Genomic DNA, 11,897 nt, shown 5'->3' with positions numbered 1-11,897 from the left:
ATATAAGATCATTATATAAAAAATATTGCTAGTAACAAAGCACAAAAATAAAATTTAAAAATGATACAATTTATAAGACATCAAACTGTTAAATACCTAGAAATAGATTTAATGAATGATACACAAGACCTTGGCATGTGATATTGTTACAGGTGAAGCAGTAGTGAAGAGAAGACTTTTACCTCAGTTCTTTGTCTCACATGGAAGAATTTCCAAGTGAACAAGGCAGAGTAAAGCAAGATGTATTTAAAAGCAAGATTTATTTAAGTCAGAGACCTCCAGGCAGAGTGGTACAGAAAGGGGCTCCAAGAAAGGCAAAACCCAAAGGGGCTGGTGGTACCAGGCCTTTTAAGCACAATTTCAGAGAAGAACAAAACTTGGCAGGCCGGCGCCGCGGCTCACTAGGCTCATCCTCCGCCTTGCGGCACTGGCACACCAGGTTCTAGTACCGGTCGGGGCGCCAGATTCTGTCCCGGTTGCCCCTCTTCCAGGCCAGCTCTCTGATGTGGCCCGGGAGTGCAGTGGAGGATGGCCCAAGTCCTTGGGCCCTGTACCCCATGGGAGACCAGGATAAGCACCTGGCTCCTGTCATCGGATCAGCGCGGTGCGCCAGCCACAGCGCGCTGGCCGTGGCGGCCATTGGAGGGTGAACCAACGGCAAAAGGAAGACCTTTCTCTCTGTCTCTCTCTCTCACTGTCCACTCTGCCAGTCAACAAAACAAAACAAAACAAAACAAAACTTGGCAATCAGGTTGACATTCAGTAGCAAGGCAAGGACAAAACCTACCAAAAGATCTGATCTGTAATCTTATTTGCCAAGGGGTGGGATAGGTAGCCAATAGCTCAGAAAGATGGAATCGCCATTCCCCTACTATTCTTATGGTAGAATTGGAAATTCTTAGGGAATGGGCAGGCACTTTCAATCTTACTAAAGGTAATTTTTTGGGGGAAGTAAGCATTCTGCACCCTTAATTTCTACCAGGACCACCCTGACTGCCTTTTAACCTGTCTGACTCCTCACAATATGAAAGAAATGTACTAGAAACTACAAAATACTTTTAAGAATAATTGTAGAAGGCCTAAATAATGGAGACATAGACAATATTAAAAGATTGAGAAACAACATGGTTTTCTGGATAAATTTTCTCCAAACTGATATACTGATTAACACAACTTGAATGAAAATCTCAACAGGATCTTTGTTATACAAATTGAGAAGTTGATTATAAAATTTATATGGAAAGGAAATTGATATGAAAGGACAGAGTCAACACCATTCTGATAAAAAAGAATGAAGTTGGAAGATTTGCACTCTGATGGAACAAAGACATAAGCCTTAACCATTCTCACACATTGCCCAATAAACATTGGAATTTATTCCTTGCCTTGAATCTCAATTGGGTCTCACACCCCATTACCTTTACAGCCCACCCCCATATTCTTCCCCAGGTTCTGGAGGGCCCTATGTGGCCACCTGAAAGATCAGTTCCAGTTATTCACATCCACTTGCTACCCTCTAGCCCCACCCCCATCCCTAGCCCTCCTAAGATATAAAAAGGCCCCGCCTCTGGGGTCCCGGCCTCCTGCTGCATGTTCTGTTAATGTGCATGCAGGCAGTTGGTCACTCACCTCTGAAAATTTATTTTCTCTGAATAAATTTGGTCTGGCTGTAGTTTCCTATACTGCCTCCTCTCTATTCTGTGCCTTTTTTCCTAACACTATCTGCTTTAAAGACTTCTCATAAACCTCTACTAACAAAGGTAGTGTACTACATCATGATAAAAATAGGTAGATTATTTGAGCAAAATAGGGTCTAAAAATAGATCCACACATAGAGGGTCAATTGATTTTTCAACAAAGATACCAAAGTAATTCAATAAAGGAAAAAATAATAGTATCCACAAGAGAACAATTGCATATCCTTACAGAAAAGAAAGTTCTTTAGTCCTTAACTCATATCATACACAAAACATAATTTTCACTATTTTACATTTATTTATTTTAAAGGGTATGTGTGTGTGTGTGTGAGAGAGAGAGAGAGAGAGAGAGAGGGAGATTGAGAGAGAGAAAAAAAAAGAGATTGATATTCCATCCACTGTCTCACTCCGCAGATGGGCACAACAGCTAGGGCTGGGCAAAGTCAAAGCCAGGAGCCAGGAATTCAATCCAGATCTCCTATGTGGGTGGCAGGGACTCAATCAAGCAATTTAGTCATCACCTACTGCCTCTCAGAGTGTATTAGCAGGAAGCTGGAATAGAAAGAAGAGCCAGAACTCAAACCTAGGCACTCTGAAACGGGATACAAATATCCCAGTTGGTGTCCTAATCATTGTTCCATATGCCCACCCCAGAAACAAAAATTTGCAGTAAATCATACCCATAAGCTTATAAGCTAAAAATCAGAAAATTTCTTAAAAGTACTGAGAAGAAATAATCGCAATACTAGGTATACAGATTTCTCAGATAAGATACAAAACTACCTACGTAATAAAACAAAAATTTGGCTATCATTAAAGTTTAAGCTTTCTTCTATTAAAAAAAGACATAATTTATCCAATCAATAGATTTGAACAAAAATATTCATGTGATATATATCTGAGTAAGGACTTTATCCAGAATAATATTTATGAATCATTAATAATAATGTAAGTAACTCAAAAATTATTACAAGACTTGAATAGACACTTCATGAAAGTGTATATAGAGAGAGCCAATAAGCACATGAAAAGATATTCAGAATTATGGATCAGTAAGTGAATTCAAGTTTAAATGATGAAGTACTACTACAAGCCATTAAAACACGTCAAGTTAAAAAGACTGATAAGTCTCAGAGTTGGCAAGGATATAGAATATCCTGCCCTGAAATCAGATCAGCAGCCTGGAGCAAGACAGGGGTTGTGCTTGATTTTTGAAATGTTACACAAAAAATTTGGGGGATGATGGAATGTTCTTAAGTGAATAAGGGTTGTAGTTACAAGGTTATATACATTTCTCTGAATTTACTAATCATGTGTACAATGTGTACATATGTGAGTAAATTTTCTATCAACAAAGTTGATTAAAGTGGCAGCAAACACCTTTAAAAACATTGGTAAGGTACACAGAATAAATGCTATGATTAATTCATTTATTAGGAAAAGAATTCATTTTTCCTAACATTATTAGCTGTTTTGACTATTTGTAAGTGATATATATTTTCTTTCTGGGCTTGACTCATAGGTAAGAGTTGTTCATGGTCAGAGAGCAGGTTGGAATCTTTTTAATAGTCTAAATGTGAATAAATGGCTTGATTAGTACAGATTTATTTACATATAACAGCATGGGTGCCTGGTTTATAATTTAGAAAACTTAAAAAAGAAATCAGTACAATGATTTAAGTTAAAAATTGATAAAGATGAACATACCATTTTAACTGAAATTTGGAAAGACATTTTAAAATGTTCCATTAATAAAATAAGTATGAATTTCAGATACCTGACTTGGATGTAGTTTAAAGTTACTTTCTGTTGTTATCCTTATTAAAGATCTTTATTGAGGTACTTGAAAATTTGAATTTCTTAAATAACTCTAGTCCTCATGTTGTACATTCAGTCTTTAGATTTGTTCACCCGACATATCCATTGATCTACATCTCCCCATTTTCTGCTCAATTGCCCACCCATGGTAACTACTTTTCTTGTCACTTAATCTGCCATTTGCTACAACACAGATGAGTCTGGAGGACATTATGGTAAGTGAAACAAACCTGGCACATAAAGAAAAATAACCACATAATCTCAAATATATGTGAATCTAAAAATCTTTGAACTCAGTGAACTCCCCTGCTGGGCTTATTCCAAGTTCTTGTTTCAGTGTAAGAGAATTCAAAGCAGAGACAAAGTGTAGGTAAGAGAGCAGGAATTTTTTTTTTAAGGAGAGTGACACAGTCAGAAGTGAATCCAGGCAAACCCTGCACTCCCATAGAGAGTGAGCTCCATCTCCTGCCACTCCTGAAGCTGCTACTGTGATACCTCCAAGTTCAGGTTATCCTTTTATGGAGTAGGGGGTGGTTCTCTAATTGAATATACAAATGGAGAGGAGTTTGGGTGGGGCTTTACTGAGAGTGGTGATCTCTGGGAAGGTTTCATGGCATTTCCATCTGGAGCTGTGTATACATGGTCACCACTGCACCTTCTGTATGAGAGGGAAGTGAGGCTCAGGTGCCTCACGGAGAAGCGGGTGTGCCAAGCCTGCAGGCATGTTGGATCTGTGCATAGAACAGACAAGACTAGTTGATAAAAGCTCTATACAGACTAAAATTATAGGGTAGCAAGTCATGATTTTCAGAGGAAGACAACCCACAGAAAGGAGGCTTCAGCAGGCCTGTGGAGCAAAAACCAAGATGTGGAAGCCTGAGGAAGAATGAGAAGGAGGCCGGGAAAGCAGTGAGAGCAGGAACCAGAACCAGGGAGTGAAAGGGTGAGAGTTAGAGACAATCTGCTCGATGATTTTCTGGTATCTGGAGATTGAATTATACTTTCAAATACTGGACCTGATAAACTTCTCCTCTTAAAAGAAAATAGAATAAATTTCTTAGTTATTTTAACTAGTTTGAGTCTATTTCTTGTATCCTTGTGATTGTTAATTAGAACTATAAAAAATTTCATATTTACATATGAATATGAATGAAGCTAAGCAGGACATCTTTTTAAAAATCTTTATTTTTTTGATAGATGGAAAGAGGCAGAGAGACAGTACTTCCACACTTCCATCTGCTGTTTTACTGTTCAAATATCTGCAATGGCCAGGGCTGGACCAGACGGAAGCAGGGAGCCAGAAACTTAATTCAGGTCTCCCATGTGCACGGCAGAAACTCAACTCCTTGAGTCATCACTGCTGCCTCCTAGGGTACACATTAGCAGAAACCTGGAGTTGGGAGCAGAGCCAAGACTAGGACCCAGGCACTCTGATGTGAGATGTAGGCATTTCAACAGGCATCTTTGCTACCACACTAAACACTCACACTGTAATACATCTTTAGAAATATAAAAGCATGCTACATTTTGTTTGAAGTTTAAATTGTATTATTTTCCTATTGCAGTTGTAACAAATTATTACAAGTTTTCTTACTCAAAATAATAGAGATTTATTATCTTACAGTGATACTCTGAAGTCAAAATAGTGTCAGCAGGATTGCATTCTTTCTGGAGGTGATAGGAGAGCATCTATTCCTTGCCTCCTCCAGCTTGGCCTTGACAGCATCATTGCAATCCATACTTTTATCATCCCATTGCCTTTTCCAGCTCTGTCTTTCTCTCTTGTGGTTGCAGTGGCTTCAGTGAAACAATCAAGGACAGTTTTCTCATCTAAAAAATCCTTTACTTAAGTATGTCTGAAAAATCACTGCAAATGACATACTCATAGGTTTGAGAATTAGGTCATATATTCATACATTTTTGAGGGGACATGATTGTACTTGCAGCACCATCCATGAGAGCAAAATGTTAATATTTTGTTCTTTTAAATATTGATTTTATTTATTTGAAAGGCAGATAGCCAGAAAAAGGGAGAAACAGAGAGAACAAGAAAGGTCTTCCACCCACTGGCTCACTTCTCAAATAGCCACAATAGCTGGAGCCAGGCCAGGCCAAAGGCAGGATCTTGGAACTCCATCTGGGTCTCCCCCCATGAGTGGCAGGGACCCAAGTACCTGGGCCACCTTTTGCTGCTTTCCCAGGAACGTTAGCAGGGAGCTGGATCAGAAGCAGAGCAGCAGGGACTCATGCCTGTGCTCCAATTTGGGATTCTAGAGTAGCAGGTGACGGCTTAACCTTTTGCACCACAACACTAACCCCAACAGTTTTATGAGCTATCATTTCACTCACGGTACATGCTTAAATTTATTAAAATGACTAGAGTTTATAATATAAATAGTAATAAAACTTTGTTTTTATAAATTTATAAATTTATAAATTTTACATAACTGCTAGAAGGCAAAGTAGATTTAAAATAGATAAAGTCTCTACCTTCAGCTTTATTTTGATTGTGAAGCTTTATAAATTATGTGATAAATGTTCAAAGGGGGAGTTATTGATTGGATGGACCTAACACTGATCTTAATCATTTATCATATGCCCTAAAGACAGTTTTAAAACATGATAGTTCTTGCTTAAGTGAAAAGTATTTAGAACTCTGGTTCTAATGTGTTTCACTTATATGTGAGAACTTAAATGTATAATATTAATATTGAAATAATACAAAGACATTGGTCATCTGTAATTCAGGTCAGTAGTTCAATTCATTTTAGTTACCATCTAGGCATCTCTTGTCTTTAATGGATACATAAAATAGTATCCCTACATTTACTGACAAGTCTATTCATATTTTAAAATAATGAATACATTTTATTTACGAATATTCTAGTTTTTACTAATATCCACACTTTCCTTTGAGGTTTATAATTTTAGAATATTTGTTCATTGTGGATTTTTATAGAGCATTGTGCCATGAAAATATGAAAGGGAAAAATATTTTCCATCTTCTTGCTGGAGATCTGCAAGTATTTAGTATTTAAAATAATGAGATTATTAGCTGAAGACCTTAGCTAACATGCAAGAGCAACTCTATGATTCTGCTTATTTTAAAAGTACTAATATGACAGAAAATAAAAGATACAAAATCAAAGAGTGTTAAAGGGATACACACACACACAAACACACACACTCATGAGTTACTTGGAATCCCTTAGGTATTTTCATTTGACCAACTGAAACCAGAACAACAGAGGAATATAAGCTAGTGAAGAATTCCTTAAAATTTCATTAGAAATTAAAATAGACTATATATTTTGGAAATGGCAGACAGTTTAACTCTATGCATTTAAAATGAATTGATATTGCTTTCCAGTAGTTCACAGTCTAATATGGCTCAAAGTAGAGAGAAAAGATGGAAATTTGAATATCTTTCAAAAGTAGAATACGATAAACTTCATGAAAACAAAAGAACGTGAAATAGACCTGCGTGCACACAAACACACACATACACACATTCCTATGTACACACACACACACTATATACATATATAGTATACCTACATATATATATATATATATATATATATATATATTGCAGAATACCTGTTTTAGGAAGATGGCTAGGGCAAGACCTAGCAGACACGACTTGCTAAATACTGTTTCCCACCTTGAAGATGGAAAAATCAATCTAGGGAAAATAGGAGGAGTTCAAAGCGAGTTGCTGAGAAAGGGTGAAGTAGACTCTGAAGAAAAAAGCAAGCACTTCGTTGCAACACAGTCTAGTATATGAAAAGATATTGATGGACTGGAGTGGATCATTACTTCCTACTCAGTACCTCAAATTGAATTTTCCACACAAAGACAAAGGAGACACACCATAGCCAATGCCATCACTGTCTGCCACATCTTCTCAGCCAGCCCTGCCTTCACACAGAGCTCTGCTTGGTAGTATCCTGCACACGCCTAGTGTGGCAATTTCAGGGGCAAAATGGTCTCTTTTCTTTTCTGGCTTAAGGCTTCTTTCTGCCTGCTGGCACATCCAGTCAGAGATTTTAAAGCCCTCAAGGAAAGATTTCAACCAATGGGGTTTGTCCTGTAGTAAAATGCTCTAGTCCCCTGTCCTTTGGGAGAAAACAGTGTATTCCACAAAATTATGGGGGCCTTCACAAAGTTCATGGAAAAGGCATATTAAGAAACAGACAAAAAAAAAAAAAACCTATGCATGGCTTTCAGAATTGTTTCACATCAAAATAAACTTATCTGTTAATTGTGTTTTCCCAGAAACTTTTTGAAGTTCCCCTGTATTCATGAGGTTCACAGGGAGACTGAACCTATTTGTCCACCAGGCAAACCAGCTCCAGAGAGGTTATCCTCCTTCCTGGAGTGATACTCCTTGTTCCCTCCTCTATCTGTTAAATAAATCTCCTATTCCCAAAAACGTGTCTCATGCTCTGCTGTCAGGGAGATACAAACCAGGATACACACTCAGTTTTATCCATATAGTTCTGTTGAGAAAATATTTTTATAGTCACTATTTCCCTGTGGAGAAAAAGGGATAGAGTGAGTGTTGGGGGTTGAGGGATAGGCTATGGAATTGTTGTCAACTCCATTTTACTGATGAGAAAAAGGCTTTTGGTAATCTGAATGATTCTCCCAAAATCACACAGCTCATAAGTGGCAAAGTCTTCTTTGATGTGCTAAATAGGACCTTGGCAACACAAAAAAGAATGAATCATTTCCCAAATGAGTTCTATATGCTTTAATTTCACGTATAACCTCAATTTAATGTGTCAGCTCTTGCTAGCTTAAAACATCTCATCTAAATCTCATTAATTCGGATTCTATTAATTTATGCTTTCTGATAACTTGGAAATGTAGGAGTGAAATTTACTTTCTCAGTGAAAAATTACCTAAGAACATACAATTTTAAAATTTTATTTGAGAGGGAGGGTCACATACACACAGAGAAAGAGAGAGACAACAGAGAGAGAAAGAGAGAGAGAGACGCTATCCCCAAATGCCTGCAATGGTTGAGGCTGAAACCAACATTTGGGCATTCAGTACAGGTACCCCTGTGGGCAGCTGGAACCCAATTGCTTGAACCATCATCTGCTGCCTCCCAGGATCCACATTAGCAGGAAGCTGGAATCAGGAGCAGGAGCTAGGGATTGAATCCAAATACTCTTATATTGGGATATGGGCATCCTAAGCCAAATGCCCAATGCCCACCCCAGAATATACTTTTTTTTTTAAAACAGGCGGAGTGGATAGTGAGAGAAAGAGAGAGACAGAGAGAAAGGTCTTCCTTTTGCCATTGGTTCACCCTCCAATGGCCGCTGCGGCCGGCGCATCGCGCTGATCTGAAGCCAGGAGCCAGGTGCTTCTCCTGGTCTCCCATGCTGGTGCAGGGCCCAAGGACTTGGGCCATCCTCCACTGCACTCCCGGGCCATAGCAGAGAGCTGGCCTGGAAGAGGGGCAACTGGGACAGAATCCGGCGCCCCAACTGGAACTAGAACCCGGTGTGCCGGCACCGCAAGGCGGAGGATTAGCCCATTGAGTCGCGGTGCCGGCCTATACTTTCTAATATGAGATCAAGTCATTTCTTCCATCCCTGCTTTGGCTTTCCTTCATGTATTCCTCCTTCAATGTTCTCTAATATCCAATAAAAGATAATAAACAGGGACAAGCATTTAGCCTACCATATAGAAAAACTGGCTAAGATGTCCAAGTCCCACTTATTAGCTGGGTTTGATTGCTATCTCTGACTCGTGAGTCCAGCTTCTTGCTAATGAAGACCCTGGGAGGTAGTGGTGATGACTTGGTAATTTGGTTTCTACAACCCACGTGAGAGACTGAGATTGAGTTCCTGGCTCCTAGCCCTGGCCTGACCCAGCTGCAGCAGGCGTCTGAAGAGTAAACCAGCAGATGAGAGCTCTCTATCAGTGTCTGTCAGTCTCTCAAATAAATAAAAATAACAGTAGCTGAAAGAGACAAAGAATATTAGCTACACTGAATCTTAGGATGCTTCATTACTCTTGCAATGCTCTCCAGCATAATGGAGTGGAACTCTGTCCCATCTCAAGCTATATTCAGAGAAGGAAATATTCATGTATTTTTTCCCAATTTTTTATTTAAATATAACGTTATACAACAACAGCTGTATATCAGGCACTATTATAAATGTTTTACAGTAGTAACTGATTTAATACTAATAATAACCCTTTGAAATAGATACCATTATTTATATTCATTTTACAAATGAGAAAACGAAGGCAAAGGGAGAGTCAGTGGTTTGACCCTTGTCACAGAGCTGATAAATGGCTAAGTCTGGAATCAAACTCAGGAAACAGCTCTGAATTTAGATTTCAGTGATCTTTTCTGCCAATAGCTCCTTGGAAACTTTCAAATCCAATCTTATTCAGTCACCATAACAACCCACATACCATAATAATGTCAACACTAATAAAGGATGCAGGGGAAAGTTTTCAAGTATGTTTTTCAGGGATGCCCTTCAGTCCTAATTTTATGCAAATAATTGTTATTAAGGTCTCAAAAGTCCCAAGATGAAATCTTATGACTCTTGAAGTCCATGCCACAGTTTTTAGATTCATTTATTTATTTATTTTTAAAGATTTATTTATTTATTTGAAAGTTACACAGAGAGGAGAGGCAGAGAAAGAGAGAGAGAGAGAGAGAGAGAGAGAGAGAGAGAGAGAGAAACAGAGAGACAGAGAGGTCCTCCATCCAATGTTCACTCCCCAATTGGCTGCAATGGCTGGAGCTGTGCCAATCTGAAGCCAGGAGCTTCTTCCATGTCTCCCATGTGGGTGCAGGGGCCCAAGGACTTGGGCCATCTTCTACTGCTATCCCAGACCATAACAGAGAGCTGGATCGGAAGTGGAACAGCTGGATCTCAAACCCGTGCCCATATGGGATGCCAGCGCTTCAGGCCAGGGCATTAGCCCACTGCGTCACAGCGCCGGCCCCATTTTTAAATTTAAAACTTGTGAATAATGACGACTTTATTTCTTTCTAATATTTACATTGTTTCTTTTTTAAAAAATAAATGTTATTGTGTATATTTAAGGTATACAACATGGCATTATGAAATACATATATAAAGCGATTAATATAGTGGAGCAAATTAACATATCCATCATCTCACACAGTCATGCAATTTTTATCCTGTGACAATGACAGCAGCAGCTAAAAAATGTGGAATGCTTCATGATTGTATGTGTCATGCTTGGGCAGGGGCCCTGCTAATCTTTTCTGTGTCATTCCAATTTTAGTATATGTGCTGCCGAAGGGAGCACGATGTCATCCCTGCACAGGGACCTTGCTAATCTTTCTTGTGTCATTGCAATTTTAGTATAGATGCTGCTGAAGAGAGCACGATGTCATAGCTTTTTAATGAGGGAACATCGTGACTAATGGAGGCTTTTGGAACAACAAAGATAGTGAATAGATGGTTTTGGAGTAATTACTCTTCATCTTAAAAATGATTCACAAAGAAAAGAAAAACCAGCAGATTCCACAGTCGTGTGCTCATCCAAATCATTTGCAAATATTAGGCTAACTCACAGTTCATCAAATTCTGCGCCAGTATTAGGATTTGGTACAATCAGTCAGGGAGAGAAAATTTTTGCAATTGTTTCTTGAGCTGAGCCAGGATAATTGTCTAACTGTGAAAGGCAGTTATTTTCCAGATTAACTCCTCTTTCTCTAAAATGTTTTAGTGAATTTCTCTCTCTCACACACACACACTCCCACTCATACCATGTGATTTGCTGATTTTAAAGGACCATATTCTACATGTTAAGTGTCAATGTATTTGTGATTATAGTAGAGTGATTATATTAAGTAGAGTGATTATAGATAACAATATTTTACTGAATATTTTCCCAAAACTATGTTGAACAAAAGGATATAGAATGTTTTCACGATAAACATATGATAAACATTTGAGGAGAAAGGTATGTTTACCCTTATTTAATGTTACACAATGAATACATGTGTTGAAAGATCTCATTGTGGCCGGCACCGCGGCTCAATAGGCTAATCTTCTGCCTTGCGGCGCTGGCACACCAGGTTCTAGTCCCGGTTGGGGCGCCAGATTCTGTCCCAGTTGCCTCTCTTCCAGGCCAGCTCTCTGCTATGGCCCGGGAGTGCAGTGGAGGATGGCCCAAGTGCTTGGGCCCTGCACCCCATGGGAGACCAGGATAAGCACCTGGCTCCTGGCTTCGGATCAGTGCGATGCGCCAGCTGCAGCGCACTGGCCGCGGTGGCCATTGGAGGGTGAACCAACGGCAAAAGGAAGACCTTTCTCTCTGTCTCTCTCTCTCTCTCACTGTCCACTCTGCCTGTCAAAAAAAAAAATTTCC

At 39.1% G+C, this 11,897-nt stretch overlaps 1 non-coding gene and 1 pseudogene across 1 annotated transcript; both read right to left on the bottom strand.

The window, feature by feature from the left end:
- Positions 1-10,722: 10,722 nt before the first annotated feature.
- LOC127484998 (U6 spliceosomal RNA) lies at positions 10,723-10,829 on the bottom strand. Its single transcript, XR_007912207.1, has one exon. It is a non-coding gene; the product is annotated as a U6 spliceosomal RNA (small nuclear RNA).
- A 2-nt stretch (positions 10,830-10,831) lies between these two features.
- Positions 10,832-10,909, bottom strand: LOC127485029 (U6 spliceosomal RNA; annotated as a pseudogene).
- Between the last annotated feature and the right edge of the window lie 988 nt (positions 10,910-11,897).

This window comes from Oryctolagus cuniculus, chromosome X, assembly GCF_964237555.1.
Source record: "Oryctolagus cuniculus chromosome X, mOryCun1.1, whole genome shotgun sequence".
Lineage (NCBI taxonomy): Eukaryota > Metazoa > Chordata > Mammalia > Lagomorpha > Leporidae > Oryctolagus > Oryctolagus cuniculus.
The sequence above is the reverse complement of the archived record's forward strand: the minus strand, read 5'-3'. Positions and strand labels throughout refer to the sequence as shown.